Source organism: Esox lucius, chromosome 10 (assembly GCF_011004845.1).
Source record: "Esox lucius isolate fEsoLuc1 chromosome 10, fEsoLuc1.pri, whole genome shotgun sequence".
Lineage (NCBI taxonomy): Eukaryota > Metazoa > Chordata > Actinopteri > Esociformes > Esocidae > Esox > Esox lucius.
In genome coordinates, this window is record NC_047578.1 from 7,170,989 (window position 1) to 7,186,045 (window position 15,057).

The window sequence follows — 15,057 nt, forward strand, 5'->3', positions numbered from 1 at the left end:
TTTTTGTCCTAATAAACAATTCATACCTTCACAAATCTAATAAAGGCTACTAGATCTATTTTACAACAAGCAATAAAAAAATTAAAAATAAACTTTTCCACGCCAAGCATAAAAGCTGACATACAGTAAGACAACCTATTTTACAAATGCTACGGCCATCCAATATATTTCATCTGATACATCCATCATCCAAGAGCATACTGATACACCAGTAAACAAACACTGCAAACACAGATGAAGCCTTTCTAGAAACACTACCGTATTAATGTATACAAGACAGATTCCTGTTCACAGGTAGAAGCTAGCGGCTTCCTCTTCCTGCCCACTGTCACCATGTCCAGCATGGGGAGAACCTGCAGGCAGCTACGATCACTCCCAGCATGTGGTCCCCAAACTATTAGTCACAGCTAGCTGCACGTCCAACACAGCGATGCGTGCTGTGCTTGGGAGGAAGACCTTGTGTGTATTGTTTACATACGGTGAACTGACACGCCGGCGCACCGCTACTGCTGTACTTCCTCGCCATTTCATTATGGTCTTCAAGGCCTGGGCTCTCAAGGGTTCTGAAGTAAAGGACCCTTATTATCTAATATGCCAGTGGACCACATCAGAATAATACTGAAGAATCCCTTTTGGTGGCCTTTCACCTGACAGTGTTGGTGCTTGCCGAGCCAGCGTTCGTTGCTCACGCCCCGCTTTGGCCATGATATAACGGCTACAGAACCACAGGCCTCCTGATGGCCTTTATAAAGTCCATGCCACCATGTCCTCCATTGTCAACGAGGGCCTCCCTCTATATGCTCCTTTCAGAGGAGCTCACTGGGAACCGTGGAGATTATTTTTTCAGTGAAAGGCGCGGTGTAAACAGAATGCTCTTGTTGTAATGTAGGCTTGCATTGAGATGTGTAATTGGGGTAATTCTAAATAAAGAATAAACAGTGACTGACGTCATTTATTATAAATGGATGTTTGGTATTATATTCTGGGCATACAGTAGCCATAGATATAACCCGAATGGCTGGGTCATCCTATTAAATTCATATGAATCGCCACTGGAGATGATGCTCCCCCCGAAATAACAGAATCCTGTCCAAGACTATTTCAGGGGAACATAAATTTGCTGCCGTACAGTATGTGTAGGAAAATGCTCCAAAGAGTTCCCCAGATGGCTCTGCTAGAGCTTCCATGTAGCAGCACACAGCAGCGCTAGCGGTACCCTTGCAGTGCATTGGTTTCTCTTGGCATTGAGTAAGTAATACACTCAAGTGGTAATTTATTATCCCTGCCGTGAGAGGAATAGATTAGGGTGCCATCTCAAGAGCTAGCTGCACGCCATTTCACTGGGAACACTGCAGGCCAGATTACTGCCCCGTGTTTCTCTGACTTTGTCTCCTCTTACTAATTCTTCGGCACTAACAATGGGATTACACACACACACACACCGGCATGAGCACGCCAACACACACAACAGAGCACGTCCAATCTTTTTCTTTGTAAGATTTTTAGCTTTATTCAGTGGAAATACACCGCTAACCTTCTCTTTTACAAGCATCCCCTGAAGGCATTAGAAATGTTTCGTCCCAAAAATTGCACGCAGGCCTACGCAAACAGAGTTGTTTCCACAAGCAAGCATACAACCGTTATCATAAGCAGGTACGATGTGTATGTCCTCTCCTTTTGTAACTTATCCCACTTTTCTGGGCCATAAAAACAAGAGCAGGTTTTACCTAGTTTATGAGCTACCCCCGCCAGTTTCTGCAAAAGCGTCAATAAACATAAGAGAATGCAGCCCTCTCCTTAACTACATAGAGGTCCATCCCACCTTTTCATACAAGATACAATGAGTCCTAAAGCTGTCAGCAGAGATTTAAAGGGCAGAGTTGTATACAACCTCCAGTGGTTTAAGACTAGATGCTTGGGTGTACATAAAGTATATCCCCTTAATATACAGACAACATTAAATGGTTTAGGAAAATTTACAACATGATACAATATTAATCTTCAGCTTCTTTCCTAATCCAGCTGAATATGGTTCAAATTAACTATTCTAATCAAGCCATATAAAAATACTCTCATAAGAAATAACCAGCCGCAGGAATTTGTTGTGCAAGCAAAGCCACACTGTTCATCTGTCCTGGATCTCCGGGGTTTCTGGAATTTTGGAAATATACCACAGCTAAGCACTGTATCTGGACACTGTGATGAATCATAGAAAAAATCTCTAGATGTGGTGTGTTTCACACCTTCGTGACTTAATGATTAACAGTAGCCCATGGTGTGGGAGGCATTGTCGGCAGGGATTGCTTTGACTAATCACACTCTAGTGACTCCCTTGGGTGGGTCGGGTGCCTGCAAGCTAACCAAGGTTGTGAGTTGAGGGGGACGTGATCTTGCACAGTGTGAAAGTGGCGGAATTGGCAGGAACAACAGATCTAGGAGGACTCATATTGCAACCTTTACTAGCCCTAAGCATGTGGACAGCTATGCATTGAGACATGGCCATAAATACAAATAGATACCACAAAATCGTGGAGGAAAGGGGTAAATGTACAGTAAATGCCATGCTTTTATTCTTCACTGAAAAACAATTAACCAACCAGCCAGGCAGCCCGTTAAAGTCTGCCCCCTCTCTGTTTCCAAAAAAACTATAAAACACACACTGCCCATAATTTTGTCATGGAAAACCCACCCAATTTAGATGTACTATTATTTACAATTTTCACCAGTCTCCTAAAGGTAGTAATTAATGCAAGGGCGGGGGGAGGTCTTTCTTAGCCACCGGTGAAATTGTGGATCAGATACCTCAGCCCGACGTGAGCCAGAGGTGTGATGACTCATCGTTGTCACGGGAGTCAATTTAATTTTTTTTTAGGAGGACGGAGATTTTGAGATGTATTTTGGATGAGGATATGAGGCGGCTTAGGGAAAGCATCCTTGAGTATCCCCATCTTCCCACAGTTTCTTTCCCATCCATTAACAACACATAGTTTCCAATTAACAAGCGTAATGCAAAATCCACCTACATCTGCCGGGAGCCAGCTAAAACCACCTCAGAGACTCGGCTGAGCAAGCGGAGACCGGGTGGGGTCCCAAATCACACCCTCCTCCGCTGCTTTTGAACGGGGGGGGGGGGCCGTCGGCACTCTGCCAGGTCACTCTGGTCGAGCATAGGGCCCCCTTCATAGGGCGTAGGGCGTAGTTTGCGACTAGGTCTAAATAGAAGCATGGGAGGGATACACTGTAAGCCGCTTAGAAGTGAAGAGCCCTGCGTTGGACGGCGCCTGGTGCTGTGTAGTCCCACAGAACGACCGAAGACACAGTTCTACAGGAAAGGACGACTCTGCTGGACCAAGATAGCGGGAAGAATGCTTGGGTTTGAATTGTGCCGCTTAACACGCCGAGACAAGGACACGTCCTACGAAGCAGGCCAAACGACAAGACACCTTTTGCGGAGCAGATCGACATTCTTTGACACGCGCAACCTGACACGAACACCCAGTGAACGGCCCCACAGTAAAACCTAGCACCCCATAGAGCCGCTCCACAAACTCTGTGTTTGTCAATGTTTACAGTGTTGTCAATTAGCCCCAACAGGCAAAGGCTTTAATACCAGCAATTAGTGACAGTGATCCCACGCTATAGACATTACTCATGCCTTTGCGACCCTACATGGCCTGTTTGACAATGTCTCCTTCCACTGTCAACCTCTATGACTCATGCTGAAGGGTACGATTAGCTCCAAGGCACTGTCTGCTTTCATTGGAGAGTCTCTCTCCTTTTACCATCTGTCTTTTTCACTCTCTCTCGGCCATTTTATCTCTGCATTGAGACATGGCCATAAATACCCGTAGTAACACTTTAACTATTACCACTACTAGAATTACTACCACTAATACCTCTATATACTAACACTATTACTACTACTACTATAACTACCACTAATATATCTTCATACTAACACTATTACTATAACTACTACTATTATAACTATCACTAATATCTCTTCGTACTAACACTTTTACTATTACCACTACTATTATAACTATCACTAATATCTCTTTGTAGTTACACTTTAACTATTACCACTACTAGAATGACAACCACTAAAATGTCAATATACTAACACTATTACTAGTACCACTACTATTATAACTATCACTAATATCTCTTCGTACTAACACTTTAACTATTACCACTACTAGAATTACTACCACTAATATATCTTCATACTAACACTATTACTATTACCACTACTATTATAACCACCACTAAGATCTCTACCTACTAACATTATTACCTCTATTTTCACTCTCTAGCCATTAGCCTGTTCCTATCAGCCTTTTCTTCCAAGCTCCCTTTCCCTGCCTCTTGTACAAAGGACATGAATAGATTGATCAGCTATCTGATAAGTAGAGCCTTAGTAGCAAGAAACAGCATTATTGATCATTTGAACTAATCAAGACTTTTCAGTCTAAGAAGGCATAACCCTTCACATCGCAGTGATAGATAATCCACTGATGAGACAAGGTCATACATTAAGGCTTAGATTCCCTTGGTATAAGACTCAGTCGCCACCTAGAGGTTAAGTGGGTATGGGGTCGGAGTCGCACTGTGTTGTCTCAATGTGGCATAATTAAAATGGTCCCTCTGTCTCTTGGAGTGCCTGTCAGCAGACTGATGTGATTTAAAGCACTCTCACTCTCACCAGTGATGACACAATAGGAAATCCATCTCTTTTCTCTCCAAGTCTCTGCCTCTCCTCTCTTTAACTCTTTCTCCATCTTAATCTCCTCCTTTTCTCTCTCTCTATCACTCTCTCACTCTATCCATTACATTAAAATAGCTATAATAAATGACAAAACCGAAAAAAACAAGTTAACATAACATCTTTAAAATAATTAAGAAACTTCAAATGTTATAAGCTATGTACAGTGTTGTAAAAATGTGAACAAATTATGAGGGTAAGATGGGCAAAGACCATTATTATTTTTAGAATGGTATTATGGTTTATTTATTCTCCACTGCATGTCCTTTCCTCGTCGCAACGGGTAACAAATACTGCCTCTTTGATTTCACATTGCCGTATTTTGCCTCACAGCTACAGGTACTTATTGAAGTTTGATTTCATACTTTCTATCGGCTTTTGTGATCTGAAGGAAATATTTGTTTCAGCTAATGTGATAAAACATCTGGCATGGGTCTAGGAAGTGCAGCTCCCTTTCCACTTCAGTGTGGGCAGAGCAAACTCTCACACTGTCCCTCCCCTTCAAACTCCCTCTGTCTTTAAGACTCTGTCTTTCTCTCACACCGTATTTCGGTCCTGCTCTCTGATTAGGAATACCACCTCATGATCCACAGCTATTCTCATTTAGGCACTGCAAGTCTGAGGGACAAGAGCAATACAGTAGAGAGTAAAAGGCATGGCATACACTTCAATATTTAATATAATATACAACCTATAGACTCAACAGTATCGTCAACTTTTGAGAGAAACCTTTTTTTTTTGCAGATGCTTTTATTGGGTCTAGGAGCCCACTATAATAATAAAAATAAATTAAAAACCCCAACACCAAGCCGTCGTCCACAGTAAAAGAGCACAACCCTCCCTGAATACCCTGCATGCTGGAGCAGGTTTTTAACCGGTTTGTATTAGACAAACTCAGCCCAGTCTGCCTGCCAGCATCCCCTCCAGCATTGGTACAGAGAGAGAGACAGATGGAGAGAGGGAGAGAGAGAGAAGGTTGACGGTTACATGAATCACTTTTACCCAAACTGTTGCTCCATAAAAAAGTATGGCAGCTCCCAGAGGTTCCCCAGGAGGGAGGGACAGAGGGAGGGAGAGAGAGTGGCAGAGAGGGAGGGAGGGACAGAGGGAGGGAGAGAGAGTGGCCCCCTTACTGTGTGTTGTTGTCGGTGACGGTTTAAAGCTTGTTTTCACCTCGGCATGCCGCACCCCCTGTCTCTCCACCCACCATCTACCTCCACTAGCCCCCATGTGTGTTTGCCACCTGATCCGTCCAATCAGGGTCAGCCACTCAGCATCTCCTCCAGTTATGATAGGGCCGCTGAGGTAAGGACGTTAGTCAGACCATGGAAATGCAAAATGAATATCCTTAAACCAAGAAAAGGCTACAACAATCCTCGAGAAATGACAGTCGCTAGACCAGCCTACGTGTTTGGCTTTCCCCCCAACTTTCGGGTGTTTATATTTTTCAAGACGCACTTACATTACAGACACACTTAGCAGGGGAGATGAGTGACAGTGTTTCAAATTGACTTTCAGCTTTTTGCACTGAAGCATCCCTCCACAATAGAAACTCTGGGCACTTTCCCTATATAGCGGAGTAAAAAGCGCTACGTCTTCATGATACAGCCACTTATGTCAATTTGACGGAAAATCGTCATTGACAAGCGCAGATGAACACAGTCCCGTAACATTTCAATTATGTAGGTGACGACATCATTGTGATGTCTGTTGCACGCAAACATCCCAGTCTTAATTAAAATATCACATTTCCGCACAGACAGCGTCCCAAATGTTTTCATATCCTGCACCTAGTGGACTAAGTTCAGGTCGGAGGTATTGCACCATATTGTAAATCATTAGGTTCTTATTTGGCATGCATTTCCTGTAGGGGTTTGACTTAAAAAGAGCCTTGGTTGAGAGTGAATGCAGATTGAACTTTCCATGCGGTTTCTGCAGCTCCTTCTTCTCCATGTGTCTCGGAGGGAGCGAGGCTACGCTGAAGATAATATGAGATTCCTAAAAGCAGAGGAGCTTTACCAGAGGAGCTTTAGCCACCTCCCCCCACCCCGTTCCCCACAGGCCAAGAGAGCTGCCGTCGGGCTTCTGAGGTAAAAAAAAAAAGAAAGAAAGAAAAAAAAGAAACGTTTCAACACGCCAAAAGCATTGTTCTTTTTTGCTTCTTTCGATCTGTTACAACTGCAGTATCGTGGCCGTGCCCATGTTGTTAGGTTGAGACGCCATATCAGAGATGGGAGGGATGCAAGGTGCTGTGGGTCACTCTGCAAACGTGCCGCCACGTTTATCATGAGCATCATCCCTGCTAAGTGAAGTGCAAAGGACTCCAACTGCTTAAAAGGCGCACAGGCTTTGAGAGCTCGACAGGAGGCGCTCACTGTTAAACCGTAGAATGTCTATGTTATCTTCCCCTTATCTTCCCTCATATTCCCAGCATCAAGGGGGAATTTGATTCGGGCAAAGGAAGGAAGTTTGAGCAAACGAGGGACCTACGTACAGCCGGAGAGGCTGAGCCCAAAGGAGTGACCTCCAGATTGTGTACCCTGTTGCCAGGCAACAGCTTATAATCAAGGAGAGAAGATTTTGTTGTGAATGTACACGCATGGTGGTTAACAGGATAGAGGAGGTTGTCTCCCAAAATGGAACCCAATGACGTACAGGACACAGTCATTCTGGGTCGTACATCCTGTACAGTAACACCATTTTAAAACAAAGCCTAATGACGCGGATGTGATGAGACACCTAGCACACATCATGTGCATCGACATCATCCAGTCCAAACGGAACTGACATCCTTAGGAGCTGGAATCAGGACAAGAGAGAGCGGGGCGAAAACCGAAAAGGGTCGGCAGCGGGAGGGTCAGCGACAGGTGAAGGGACTGACAGACAGAAGGAGAAAGGCGGAATAATGTAGGGCATTTCTGACCATGTTTGTCTACACAACACCTGAGCCTTGGGGCTGGGCTTCTGCCACACATAACCATGTCGAGCAGAGAGGAATATACATGGATGGGGGAATGTGGAAAGTCCAGTGGCAATAAGGCCAGGACTGCAACCACTAAACACTAGTTAACATTAGATGTAGCTCCCCTGTTTTTCCCTGTGGACTTAACAACAAGTCTACATCCCAACATCCACTGGGAAGATAATGCACTGCTTTGACTACCTGTGTTCCTGGACAAGGTTGTGCTCTTTTTATTCCCGAACGGAGACTGACCTAGATACGAATATAATACGCCTGGACTGTGAGAGGCATGTTGTATTTCATAATTCATATAAACAGTGTGTCTAGAAGCCCGTTTCATTTGCTGACTCGCGTTGAGGAGCAATTCCTTTTATAGCATCACCATGGGCCAGAGCTAATGTGTCTGTTTGTCATTATGTGCCACGTCCATGTCACAAATAGGTCCTCTCTTGTTCTGCACGTATGCAGATGTGTTAAATGCTTTCCCAACATTATTTTTGTGTCTGACATCATCCATTTGCTATGAAGCCGTGTATTTTATTTTATATATAATTAATCAGGACAAAAGTATATGGCGCTTCCAATATAAATCAAATTCTCACTTTCATAATGTAGATAGCAATGGAATATACCGGTTAAAGTCCCATTGGCATGACTATGCAATTACACCACTGAATGATGCTAATTACTGCGAGCTAAATAACCATATAAGAACTATATGTACCAAACTACACTCACACATACACACACACAACACAGACACACACAGCTTTTCTGTCATTGCGGGGACCTGAATGTTCCCCATCCCCTAGCCCTAAACTTAACCCTAAATCCTTAGCCCTAAAGTCTAACCTCAATAACGTGACGCCAACCTCAATAACCACTAACCAATAACTGAATGCGTAAATGTAACATCCCTAAAACCTAATCCTAATATTTTCAGCTGAAGCTAAAACTATTCTAACACTGCCCAATTGTAACTTTTCCCCTAAACCAAAACCCAGCAGTGGAAATCACATTTTCCATAGTGGGGACCTGCCAAAACACCTTGAGGGGATTTCTTTTAATGGTTTTACTATCTATGTGGGAACTTTAGGATTACACACCCTTGGCTTAGGCAGAGATAGATTAAAAGGGTATGCTTAGAGCAAGGAAAGAGGTGGAGAGAGAGAGAAGACAGAATATGGAGAGAGAGAATATGTAGAAATAAAAGAGATTGAGAGCCGGTTTGAAGAGAAAATGTAAGCAGGAAGAGAGAAGGAAGAATAAGCGATGGAGATCGGTAGAGGGAAAGAGAGATAGAGATGGGTAGAGGGAAAGAGAGATAGAGATGGGTAGAGGGAAAGAGAGATAGAGATGGGAGAGGGAGAGATTAGGGAGGGGTGGGAGTTGGGGAGGGAAAGAGAGAGAACAGATTGAGAGAGATTGGGACAGGGACAAAGAGAGAGAGATTGAGAAAGAAAGCAAAAAGGCAAGAGTAGGGGCCCCTTGGGAGGAAGTATTTTGAATGAGCAGAGAACGGCCAGGGAGGAGAGGAGACTGGAGCAACTATCAAGCTGTCACTCAAGGTTGGAAGATTCCACTCGGCCTATGCACACACACACACAGACACACACAACACACACTACACACACATACTCGTAAACACACGCAGACTGTCACACAGACAAAAAGGCAGACACACACACACAAACACACACACACACACAGATGAGACACCTATTCACAGGGGGAGGTGATGGATTACAGCAGCAGCAAGGCTGTGATGATGATTGTCACATTTACATGGCCGACAGGGACCACAGAAAGAGGATGGACAGCCTGGTGGTGTCTGCAGCTAGCATACCACTTTTAGGTATACAATATCATCTACACAACCAGGACACCACATCGACACAACCAGGACTCCACATCTACACAACCAGGACACCACTTCCACAAAACCAGGACACCACATCCACACAACCAGGACTCCACATCTACACAACCAGGACACCACATCCACACAACCAGGACACCACATCCACACAACCAGGACTCCACATTTACACAACCAGGACACCACATCTACACAACCAGGATACCACATCTACACAACCAGGATACCACATCTACACAACCAGGACACCACATCCACACAACCAGGACTCCACATTTACACAACCAGGATACCACATCCACACAACCAGGACACCACATCCACACAACCAGGACACCACATCCACACAACCAGGAAACCACATCCACACAACCAGGACACCGCATCTACACAACCAGGACACCACATCCACACAACCAGGAAACCACATCCACACAACCAGGACACCGCATCTACACAACAAGGACACCACATCCACACAACCAGGAAACCACATCCACACAACCAGGAAACCACATCCACACAACCAGGAAACCACATCCACACAACCAGGACACCACATCCACACAACCACATCTGGGAATACAATAGCAATAAGACAAGCAACACCTGACGCATGGAGACAAAGCGAAGGAACACAGAGTAAATAATAACCCTCAACAAGCTGTTGTTGTTTGTTTTTCCCAATGACATTGTCTCTCAGGAGTAACCAGATGCTATGTTGTATGTTAGTGTATAAGTGCATTGGTGTGTGTGTGTTACTGTGTGTGTTAGTGTGCGTGCAGCCTGTCATGTTAGAGTTTAATTAAAGGGTAATTGGATGGCCATCAGCTGGTGGAGGTGGGGTGGCGGTTTATCGATCATCAGCCCTCTTCAGTCTTGCTAATGACCACGCTGAGGCCCTCCGGCTGGGGGCCGACTACTGGCTTTCCTCGCCTTCCTAACACACCACTGTCACGACACAGCCCGGATCAAACCCGTTAGACCAAGGAAGGGTTAAAATCCTTCAAGGCGGGGGGTGGGGGGTGGGGGGGTGGGGTGGGGGGGCAGTTCGGAGGATTACTGTTACAGTTTTTCTCGATTGCTTACAAGCATCGGTCAATACTGAAACCACAATAACAAAACTCTTCACACACTGTGCATTACCATCATGCATCATTGCAAAACTCACTAAAACCCACTAAAACACTTCAAACATGTCTCAAAACAAGCTTGTTCAACCAAAACACTGGCAACAATCCTCACTCAGAAACACACATTGTCACTCATAACACACTGATCTAAAAAACAGTAACAACAGGGAGCATTACATAAATGACAACCTTTCATCTTGTAAGTTTTTCAACCAAAAAAATCACACAAATCAGTATCTGATCATAGAAAAAGAAAAACTGTACTAATGTATGTGGAACAAGAATGAATCAGAAATGTGGCAATTGGAAGGAATATCCTTTATTCTTTTTATATCTTTGCATATAGTAAATTATACTTTTGAAAAATAAATAACTAAGTTCCCCAAATTCCACAATAATAACAAACAAACATCAACTAGTATAATCACTAGCCTCTGTGTATTGTAGGGGCCAATGAGTGGTTTGTGTAACAGCAAACCATCACTGGTCAGTGCTGCACACATTGTGATGGTTGCTCCTCTCTGGCCAGGGACATCCACAGTGGCTCGTTAACCAATCACATTTCTTCCCCGGATTTTTGCCAGGTTGGATCCAGCTTCATCCACAAAGATGAATTTATGTGCAGTTTGTCTGGCTTCCATCTCCATTACTCTCTAAAAAAAGTAATGGTTTTATGGTTTTACAGTCCTTTACATTATGCATAGATGTGTATATACCCTGTTTAGTTATTGGACAGACATCTTACCTGAAATATATTGATACCAGAGTTCTTTCACACATTCGCCGTTTCTCTCAAAACGTACAGTGTACAGCACTTGGGTCGGTTTTCAGTTGAAACCGCAATCAACTGTGTTTGGATTGATTAAATATTCTAACATTATTTACATTTTCTAATAAATATCAACATTTTTCTTTATATTTCAATCTGGTTGCTGCAGACATGCACAACAGTTGCCATCATTCTGTTTTGAATGTGTTTTTAACAGTTTTGAGAACAGTGTTGTGAGCATTTGAGAAAACATGTGCTGTGAATATACTGTTTTGGGAGTGGTGGAGTACGAATGAGAAAGAAGTTCATGGATTTTGGGGATTGTGTTCATTGCATTTTGTGTGAAGGCAATGAGGAATTGTACACAGTTTGGTTCACATGCACTTCCGTTTTGCTGACTGTGGGAAGAGTTTTGTTACTGTAACTTCCGTATTGTTCGATGCTTGTAAGCAATCAAGAAAAACTGTAATACCCTCTGGTCATTAACGCTCCATTGCTGTGATCCCAGTCGTTAAAGGGAGTTAGCATTCTGATAACACTCATTACTCTCCTCGTCCTCATCTTCATCATGGTTTCCGTCCTATTCGTCATCATCATCCTGCAGTATTTCACAATGCCATGTTCTCATCAATCATATTGACACCTTCACAAGCAAATGTTACCTTTGTTTCGGTTAAAGTCAGGTTTAGGTTGCGCTTAAGTCAGGTTTTGGTGACATTCAAGTCAGGTTTAGGTCACATTCAAGTCAGGTTTAGGTCACATTCAAGGCAGGTTTAGGTGACATTCAAGTCAGGTTTAGGTCACATTCAAGGCAGGTTTAGGTGACATTCAAGACAGGTTTAGATGACATTCAAGTCAGGTTTAGGTCACATTCAAGTCAGGTTTTGGTGACATTCAAGTCAGGTTTAGGTCACATTCAAGTCAGGTTTAGGTCACATTCAAGACAGGTTTAGGTGACATTTAACGCCGGTTTAGGTCATGTTTAGGCCACGTTTTAAGTCACATTTGGGAACAAAGAAAATAACTCCCACTTAGCGACTTCACTGATCACCATGGAAACCCTCCTTTTTATTCTCCTTCTCTTCTCTCTGTCTTTCTCTCCCCTTTAAGTTTCTCATCTCTTTTCAACATTTAACCTCTCACAGTGGAGCGGACCGTCCCTTTAACACATGATTGCTTTCACGTCAAGGTGTCTGTCACCCTCTTGAACCCCCGTAACCTCTATTCTGTTGCCCTTTTCTTTTCCCGCCCCGGTCGTCAGTTCTGTTATCTTCCCTGTGAAGCTTCCCCTTCACTCTGGTACCCTGTCCTGTCACCCCGCAAGACCTCCATCTGTCCTCTTTCAGCCGTGTCCTCTGAGGTGCGTGAGGACCAGAAAGATGTGGAGGATTTAGGATTTCATTAAGATTCCCATTAGTTGCCCGACAAAACGCAAGGGCTGTTCTTCCCGGGATCCACGAAGAAACGTTCGACGTTAAACGATACAGCGTATTTCTAGGCGAGTGGATAACTAATGCAGAACTACAACACTGTTTCTAAAAAACAGAATGCAATGAGGAGCAAATCATTTCAACCCTGTATTCAACAGAAAATAGTACAAACGCAACACATCAAATGATGAAACTGAGAAAGGTTATTATTTTTAGAAAATTATATGCCCACTTTAAATTTGATGCCAGCAACACAAAGAAACTGGGACAGGGGCAACAAAAGACAACATTTGTGTAATGCAAAAAAAAACAACCTGGTGGAAAATCTTAAAACTAATTTGGTTATTTAGCAGTATGTCAACATGATTGGATATAAAAAGAGCATCCCAGAGAGGATGAGTCTTTCAGAAGATGGGGAGGGGTTCACCACTCTGAAAGAGTGCAACTATTTCAGAATAACATTTCTCAATGTAAAATTGCAAAGACTTTGGGGATCTCATCATCTAGGACATTGAAAGAGTCAGAGAATTCAGAGAAATCTCTGTCCGAAAACCAATACTGAATGGCTGTGATCTTCGGGCCCTCAGATGGCATTGCAATAAAAACCGACACAATTCTGTAGTGGAAATCACTGCATGGGCTCAGACACACTTCCGAAAACCATAGTCTGTGAACACAGTATGTCGCTGCATCCACAAAAGCAAGTGAAAACTCTACTATGCAAAGAAACCATATATAAATAAGATCCAGAAATCCTTTGGGCCCAAGCTCATTTAAGATGGACTGAGGCGAAGTGGAAAACTGTCCTGTGGTGTGACAAATCAAAATTTGAAATTTTATTTGGGAATCATGGACGCCGCATCCTCTGGGCTAAAGAGGAGAGGGACCATTCAGCTTCTTATCACATATAGTTCAAAAGCCAGCGTCCATGTTGGTATGGGGTTGCATTAGTGCACATAGCATGGGTGACCTGTACATCTGAGAAGGCACCAGTAATGCTCAACAATATATACAGGTTTTGGAGCAACATATGCTGCCATCCAGTCAATGTCTTTTTCATGGAAGACCTTGCATATTTCAACAAGACAATGCGCAAACCGTATCCTGCATGTATTACAACAGCATGGCTCTGAAGTAAAACAGTCCAGGTGCTAAACTGGCCTGCCTGCAGTCCAGACCTGTCACCCATTGAAAGCATTTGGCGCATTATTCAACAAAAAATATGACAAAAGACCCCGAACTGTTGAGCAGCTGAAATCCTGTATCAAGCAAGAATGGGAATACATTTCACTTTCAAAACTACAGCAACTGTTCTCCTCAGTTCCCAAACACTTACATTGTTTAAAGACGAGGTGATGCAACACAGTGGTGAACATGCCCGTCCCAACTTTTTTGCCATCAAATTCAAAATGGGCATGTATTTTTCCAAAAACTATAAAATTTCTTAATTTCAAAATTTTGTCTTTGTACCATTTTAAATTGAATATTGGGATAAATGATTTGCACATTGTGTTCTGTTTTTATTTGCATTGCACGTGTCTCATTTTTTTTTTTGGAAACGTTGCATAAAATGAGGATGTACTCGCATTGCTCAACCCTATAGAGGGCAACTGTTTTGTCTGAGCAGGCCTGGAGATCCCGGTCTCCCTGTGCATCGCTGCGTAAACATTGGCCGAACCGTCCCCCAGCTTTCGCAGTGCGCACCGCTGCTCTTGTTTCGGAACGTATACGACCTCAGTCAATTACACAATCACATCGACACTAAGGACACGCAGTGGGGCACAATGAAGTCTCAATTTCAGGACCTTGCCTTCCAACCCTGTAGCTTCGCAACACCTTCAGTTGCTTTACGGTCAGTCGATCATGCATTCAGGTTTCGGTATGTAACAGTGAGCCGCGCGTCGTACGGAGGAAGAGTGGAAGGGAAGAGGAGTATGAGTGGAGGACAAGTTGGAGGGAGAGGAGGAGAAAAAAATGAAGAGCCGCAGGATGGAGGAAGAAGGAGTAGGGGAGGAGGGATGGGAGCGGAGGTATGCAGACACCACCTAGTAGACGACATCACCTAGAGAGACAACACCAGCTAGAGAGACAACATCACCTAGTCAACAACACCAGCTAG

General features: G+C 43.6%; 1 protein-coding gene across 5 annotated transcripts in view; it reads right to left on the reverse strand.

Annotated features, from left to right (window-relative positions):
• csmd3b (CUB and Sushi multiple domains 3b) overlaps positions 1 to 15,057 on the reverse strand; it is a 418,091-nt gene that overhangs the window by 362,062 nt on the left and 40,972 nt on the right. The window lies entirely within an intron of this gene.